Genomic DNA, 6,344 nt, shown 5'->3' with positions numbered 1-6,344 from the left:
AGATGCAAAAGCTTGCTATTGTTTGCATTTGTCTTGACCATTTTTGCTCAGGACAGAAAGAACCTAGGAACCACCTGTGGAAGGAGACTCCAGAGCCCCAGAACCCAGTACAAGTACGATAGGAAGTAGGGAGATTGATCTTTCTCAAATGGGAAGGGGATCAAGAGATGAAGGGAGAACCAGGCATGGTGGCGCACACGTGTAATACCAGCACTCAGAAGGCTGAGGCAGGAGGATCACTGTGAGTTCAAGGCCAGTTTGGATTACATAGTGAGTTCAAAGCCAGCCTGAACTACATAGGGAGACCCTGCCTCAAAAAAAAAAAAAAAAAAAAAAAGACGGAGGAGGATGGAGAGGAAGGGATAAAAGAGGAATTAAAATGTGTTACAGACATGTACCACTTCCACACAAGGAATGCAAACATGATGTAAGGCAAATGTACTTTAAAACTTTTAAAAGAACGTTAGCTATTAGAATCAACTGGTGTGTTAAGAGAAAGAAAAACAGGAAATTACAATGGGATTAAAAATGGCACAGTAAAGACTGACATCAAAATACAGCCTCTCCAGTACCTAAAACTGAGACAACTGGAAAACAACTTGATGAAGAAGAAAATAAGTACAGTGGACCCCCAAAATTCACAGGCGTCTTAGAGCACCCACAAATTGTGAAATACTGTGAATTTCAGGTATGGTCAGAAAATGCCTATAAATGCCTATTTTTATAGTGTAAACCCTAAGTATTCTTTGTCTCCCTCAGTTATATAGTTTAATTTAATAAAACACTGTATTAAAAAAGCCTTAGAAGGTGCAAGCCGTTTTGGTGGCATCTTAGGGATGTTTGGGCTTTAGAAAGAACAAAACCTAGAACACTGGAAATAGCTACCTGTGGTACAGCAACCTGTTATGATGTGGGGGTGCTGGCACATGTGCGGGAGACGGGTTAAAGGGCAGCAGCCAATCAGCAGCAAGGAGAAACGAATAAGGCTCTTGGATTGGCTACTTGCAAACCTTCCACCAAAAAAAACAATTGCGGAGGGTATTTGGGATTTCTGCAAACAATTATTAGTTAGTTCTAAGGAAAAATCCATGAATGACTGAGGCTGTGAACTCTGAACCTCAACTTTACGGGGGTTATACCGTAGATCTCCAGCAACTGGGAGGAGCTGACAGAAAAAGTAGAAGCTACAGAGAATCTGGAAAGATGGAGCACAATGCACAGAAAAGAAGGAAACAGCTTGGAAAGCTAACCCTGGTTCCCAAGGAGGGGAACCTGTCTCCACTAACACAGAGAAATCCCGGAGACAGTCAGCAACTCCGAGGAGAAATAACAGACGAGGCCAGCAGCACTGGCCCCAAGAAAAGCCCACAGCGATTGTAAACCGCAAAAACAGCATGAGGTTTTACGCTAGATGTGACTCTTTCCACATGGCTAGGGGTGGAGAAGAAATCTAGTGCAGCACCCACCATATTTGAGAGGGTTCAATCAGGAGTCATACGGCAAGGGGTTCATTGCTTAAGACTGAGCTAAGAACAACTGTACTTCAGGGTTTCTGGGGTCACACTAACACAGTGATTGGGTAGGAGACAGCCACAGGTGCAAAGAGGATGTGGGCTACATAAAGACCCTGAGAAGGCGGCTAGGGATTTAGCTCAGTGGCACAGCACCTGCCTGGCAATCGTGAGGTCATGAGTTCGATTCTTGGTACAGGAAAAAAACCAAACCAACAAACAAAACAAAGACCCTGAGAAGTTTAAGCTCAGGCCAGGAAGGACAGTCTCACTCTCCAAGGTGAGCAGCCAGGCCAAGGTGCGTGGCTTTCGAAGAGGACTGGGTCTGAAAGTGCTAGCATTTAAAACAGCTGAAACAGTTATTCTGTGCAAACCAAGCTCGTAGTCACACAGTATCAAGGAATGAAGTTGGGAACCAAAAGAAGGAAGTTAGGAGAGTTTTTATTGTAAATAATAAGAAAGAAAAGAGGCTCCTGGTTTCTCCAAGAGGGGAATCTGACAAATGGACTTTCCGCATGGCCCCTCAGTCTGGGACTTTTTATGGCTAAGTGGAGCATGGGAATTGCTCAGGAGTTTAGTGGCTGCCTATCACAGGTGGTTCCATCATTTCCCCCTTGTTGTTTTTATAATTGCAGCAGTCGAAGCAGCATACAGACTATGATGGCCATCATAGCAACAAACATATTTTTAGGAGTTTGTGGGAGGTTCTGTTGCGTCACCAGCGTGTGAGCCTTTTATGTTCTTTGTTTATTTGTCTTCATGGGATGGCTTTCTTTGTTTTTGTTTTTGCTTTTTTTTTTTTTTTTTTTTACAGGAATTGAACTCAGAACCTTGCACTTGCCAGGCAGATGCTTGTGCCACTGAGCTATATCCCTGGCCTTGTCATGGGTTTTGTAGCCTGCATGGATCTCAGTACTTGCAGTGCTGGGCTTTCCTCTAGAGAATGTTCACATTGGAGGGTCAGATGGGAATAGGCTTCACCACAAGGCTGGGATGTTCCTCTCTGCACGGTCACATATTCCAGGAGGGCAGCATCATACGGTTCCATAGTCTGTTAACACGAGCAAACCCTTGACCCACATTAACTGCACTGGGCCATCCCATTTTCCTGTCTAGATGTCCTTCTATAGGACTTGAGCCCTAGGCATGCTCCTCAGATTTGTCCTTTTGCCAATTAAGTTCTACTGGAGGGTATTTATTTTTTTGCAACCAGATTTAAAACATTTAAAGTAAAATTTAAGGTAATAGCCAGATGTGGTAGCACAAACCTGCAATCCCAGCACTTGGGAGGCTGAGGCAAGAAGATCACTGTGAGTTCAAGGCCAGCTTCAATTTCATAGTGAAACCCTGTCTCAAAAAAACCAAAAAAATTTAAGGTAACAATAACAAGATCCAATTCTGTATGTGGAGGTACCCATACTCTTCCTTTTTGTTTTTGAAATTGTGTTTTTCAAGAAAGATGAGTATGTGGGCCTAAATAACTGAGTTATCTATAATATTGCCTTTCTGAAGAAGTATCCCTAACTGTGGTTGGGGGAGAATGGGTATAGATTCCATCTTAACTGCTTTGAGCTGAGAAGGGTCAATGAAAGGGGAGACAGATTTTATTGTAATTTATTATTAATAACCCATAACAGTGGTTAATTACTGGTGTAGCTGGAAACTGCCAGAAGGGTTTAGTGATTGGATCCCCTTCCTACATCTACTTATTATTATGACATTATTTTATATGTCTTTGGGTATACTTTTCTGCTAGATGTTCAAGACCAAGTTAAAGTGAGACCTGTATTAATCAAATTAACCTCTGGCCATCTATCAAGGTCAGTCAAGTGTCCTCAGGATTTACCTTGGAACAATGTATAGAGCCTCTCAGTTCTTCTGTCAGTGTCAGCCATCAGGATGAGCCACAGCCTTTGCTAGGCCAATAGTTTTCTGTGACAGCAAGGGAGACTTTCCTCTCCTGGTGACTCTCTGTAGACTCACAATACGTTGTTGATTTCCATCATCTGTGGTCTATCAATCTCCGCGGTCAGGAGAATAAGTGACTCACCAGAGTTGGATGTTGCAGCAGAAATTTTTTCATGTCCTGGGTCTTTGTTGACCTTGAAGGGTTGGGGCCAAAATATTGGCTGCCCTCTTAGCCCAGTTACCTTTCTAGCTTTGGTCTCTGAACTTCAGTTGACCCAGTGGGAGCAGTGAGTTTAATTATTATAATTTTATCTAGATATCCAGCATTTTGAAATATAAAGTCTAGCCAGAAGACTGTCATTTCTTACCAATCATTGATGCTCTAATTGAATCCCTATAGAACATTAACAGACAACAGTTACAATTTATAAGGAAAATTTGAGATCAAAAGCCATATGTGATATTTTAGCATGACAATCATGATGGCTTTTTTTTTTTTGGTAATACCCTTAAACCTCCATTTTGGTATAGAATAGCCTGTTTAGTCAATCATTTCTGTCTAGTGTATAAGAAGCTTTTATCTAACTTGTTGTCCTTGCTGGGATGTCACTGAAGAAATTTGTGACATTGTCTGCTTGTTTAATGCCTAAGCATCTCTAAGTGTAATGGTAAATATATAGCATACACATCACATAAGTTTTTATTTATTTATTTATTGTCTTTTTGAGGCAAGGTCTCACTATGCAGTTCAGGCTGGCCTTGAGCTCACTCTGTAGCCCAGGCTGGCCTCAAACTCACAACAATCCTCCTGCCTCAGCCTTCCAAGTGCTGGGATTACAGGCATGTGCCACCACACCCAGCTATAAATTTTTATTTTAAAACATTATCATTTGGCTGGTGACCTCGTTTGCTTAATCTGAACCTCCTATCATATGTCTGAGTCTGAAAGAAAATGTCTATCACCACTGCTATTGTTTTCTCTGTTGTCACCACATTTCTCCTGGCACATGTCCTGTGCCCCACCCTTTAGCTCAGAGCACTCTATCAACCCACGCAGTTTCACTTATAGCCACCAGGGGTGGTTGCCATTTAGCGATGTTAAAACGGTGGGCACTGTGTGCACACTATCCAGAAAGGGTGAGCAGCTGGGGTCCCAGTGGGGGTGGAGGTTCAGCTGGGTAGAGCCCTGCGCATAGGACAGCATGATGTCCAGAGTGGCAGAGGTGAGGGGGCCCACAGCTGCCCCTGCTCTGACAGCTGATAGGGTTCCTGTAACCGAATATTAAGGTAAAGATATTGACTAGGGCCACAAGTGAACCTGTACTGAAAGGTCCTTGAGCTCAACTATTAACCACATCCTGTTTTAATTCTTTAAGCAGTTTAAAAATCAAACACCCAGTGTCCAGGGACAAGTTGATTTTGATTATTAAGATTGTTTTTAACCACTGTCAGAAAACAACAGCCTGTTGGTATTTAGACATACAAGGTTTAGAATGTTTTATCTTTAAATAGGCTGGAGGCACAGGCTGAGGAGTATCAAAAACCACCCACAGCTCTGGGTCTCCCCCAGAAGCCTGTGGCATGAGAAGGGGCAGTGTTAACATTTTTCTCCCTATTTGCATTCTAAAACAGAAACTTTGAGGGTACTAGTACTCAACACATCTAAAGCAGAAATTACCAAGCTCCAAGCTGGGAAGATCTCAGGAGGAACAGTTTCTCCTCTGCCTTGAGCTCTCTTTTAAAAAGTTTTTCTTCTTGTTCCAATTTAAATGTCTAAAGTTCCTACCCTCGGGAACCAAAGATTATACTTAATTAATTGCTAGAGTATTTTGATGATACTGCTAGCTGGCGCTGTGTACTTTATGTTCTTTTAAAAAGATTTTATTTTTTTAAAGAGATGTTTTAAAAGGAGATTTTAAGGAGAGAGATTTTGAAGAATGAGATTGCCCAAAAAAAAAAAAAAAAAAAAAAGAGATTGGTCAAAGGTGAAAAGAAAGGAATTTCTAGCTGGATGTGGTGGCACACGCCTGTAGTCCTAGCACTCGGGAGGCTGAGGCAGGAGGATTGCTGTGAGTTCTAGGCCAGCCTGGGCTACAAAGTAAGGCTAGACTGAACTACATAGCAAGACCTGGTCTCAAAAAGACAAAAAGTTTTTCTTCTTTTTAAAGAAATTATCCTTTTGTTTTAGTCCCAGTGAGATTATTAGTCATGTCAAAACCACTTAGCTTTGAGTCAGACATCACATGAGATCCAAAGGCCATCGTAAAACTCCTAGTAAATCTCAGGCAGGTGAGAACACTATAGGTTCAGGCCATGTTGGGTGCCAGTTATTAGAGACCCCTCCCATGGTGCCAGTTATTGGAGACCCTTGCAGTGGGTTCGAATCTCCTGCCTGGGTTATGGGTGGGAAAGGAAAAAAAATAAGAGGCAAAGTAGAGAGGTGCCTAGCAGAGATCTGGGACCACCAGTTACTGTCTAGGAACAAAAGACCATGAGGCACCCAGACCCTTAGTGTTTATTCGTTACCTCTGAGTCAAGAGCAATGAGGAAAGAGCAGTGGAATTTTTTCCTGGAACAGCACAGAGGCTGGTAGAATGGGCAAGTTTAACATCATAAAGAAAACGAGCCAAGATCCATCCCCATACCTGGGTGCTAATCTCACTGACTGAGACTGGTCCACAGGGCAGGCAGGGAAAGGAGAGCCTAGGACAGATACTATGTCAATTTACAGTTTGTGGTCCCCAACAGGCATACATCACTGTGACATGATGTCTTTCACTCTTTTGGGAAGGTACCTAGAAGTGGAATAGATGGAATGAATGGAATTTCTATTTTTAGTTTTTTAAGGAATCTCCATACAGGTTTCCATAGTAATTGTACTAGTTTACATTCCTGACAACAGTGTAAAAATCCTGTCACACACCC

This window comes from Chinchilla lanigera, unplaced genomic scaffold (assembly GCF_000276665.1).
Source record: "Chinchilla lanigera isolate Chin_1 unplaced genomic scaffold, ChiLan1.0 scaffold00015, whole genome shotgun sequence".
In the NCBI taxonomy this organism is placed as follows: domain Eukaryota; kingdom Metazoa; phylum Chordata; class Mammalia; order Rodentia; family Chinchillidae; genus Chinchilla; species Chinchilla lanigera.
The sequence above is the reverse complement of the archived record's forward strand: the minus strand, read 5'-3'. Positions refer to the sequence as shown.